Source organism: Gavialis gangeticus, unplaced genomic scaffold (assembly GCF_001723915.1).
Source record: "Gavialis gangeticus isolate Ggan-Ray unplaced genomic scaffold, GavGan_comp1, whole genome shotgun sequence".
Classification (NCBI taxonomy): domain Eukaryota; kingdom Metazoa; phylum Chordata; order Crocodylia; family Gavialidae; genus Gavialis; species Gavialis gangeticus.
In genome coordinates, this window is record NW_017729004.1 from 6,929,764 (window position 1) to 6,930,058 (window position 295).

Here is a 295-nt window from a genome sequence, read left to right on the forward strand (position 1 = left end):
GTGTTGGTTGCCCCTAAGCATAATCTTCCCTGTTGGCCCCTCGTGGATATGCGCCAGAGGAATTTTCTCAAAAAGCTTGCCCAGGATTGAAGTAAGACTAACTGTCTTCTAGTTTCCCAGGTCCTCCTTCCTCCCCTTTTTGAAGATGGGAACCACATTGGCCCTCTTCCAGTCCTCTGGCACCACACCAGAGCACCACGAGTGCTCGTACAGCCATGCCAAGGGTCCCACAATGACCTCAGGCAATTCCTTTAGTACTCTAGGGTGGAGATCGTCCAGACTGGCTGACTTCAAT